The sequence below is a fragment of the Antrostomus carolinensis genome, unplaced genomic scaffold (assembly GCF_000700745.2).
Source record: "Antrostomus carolinensis isolate BGI_N321 unplaced genomic scaffold, ASM70074v2 scaffold30077, whole genome shotgun sequence".
In the NCBI taxonomy this organism is placed as follows: domain Eukaryota; kingdom Metazoa; phylum Chordata; class Aves; order Caprimulgiformes; family Caprimulgidae; genus Antrostomus; species Antrostomus carolinensis.
Window position 1 is genome coordinate 11,929 of NW_010328522.1, and position 1,027 is coordinate 12,955.

Consider the following 1,027-nt stretch of genomic DNA (forward strand, 5'->3'; position numbering starts at 1 on the left):
GATCAGATCCCCTCTCAGGCTGCTCTTCTCCAGGCTGAACAGTCCCAGCTCTCTCAGCCTCTCCTCCTCAGGCAGATGCTCCAGCCCCTCATCATCTTTGTGGCCCTGTTCAAGGAAAGCCTGAAAAGCTGCTTTGAACCCAAACCTTCCTTTGCAGCTCTTCTATCAATCCCATATAGATACTATGGCAATTTTTTAAAAATTACAAAATCTGAGGCTTTCAAAACCCTTTCTTGCCTTGTCCTTCTACCCTTGGCAGCTTATTTTAAAAAATGCTAGAAAGGTGTGATTGCAATGTAGTCTATTACAGTTCACCAAGACCAGAAGGTGAGTAAAAGTCATGGGGCTTTTTAGAGTGTTGTAGTCCTAGAGCTGCAGGTGGGTCTGATGATTTTAGTGTGGCAGTCCCCAAGCTACAGCCCGTTGCAGCTCTCAGTGTTGCTTGTAGCTACTGGTGCTTCAGGGCTGGGTTGACAGAGAGAAGAAAGGGTGTAGCCAGCGGGGCCAGTACAAGCTGGGAGCTGTTATTTTGAGATACTTTAAAAGTTCTGGCCAGTACTGCAGGTACCAGGTTAAAGCAGCTCCTTCCTCTTGATCCAGAGTTTTTTTCCAGGTGCAGTGTGAGAGCGGCTGAAGCTTATCTCAGGCTTGTAGATCCGCAAGAGCTGCAGAAGGCCTTGGTGCTCGCTACGAGGCTGCTGCGTGTTCAGCAACATCCTGCACCGGATTCCCAGGTACGTGAGAGCAAAGAGCGATGCCGTGTGTTGGATGAGCCATTTCGGGATGTGTAAGATGGTTCTGCCATGTGTGTGCTGTGCGGTTACTCGGAGAATACACTGGTTTCACTGGGCTGGCAGCCAAACGCAGCCGCCTGCTCGCTGCAGCCTCAGGGGATAGGGGAGGGAATTGGGGGCAAGGGTGAGGAGACTCGCAGGGTGAGAGAAGAACCATTTAATAATGGAAGTGAAATAAAAGTTAAAATAATAACGATATTAAAATAATAATGATGATAATAATGATAGTAATA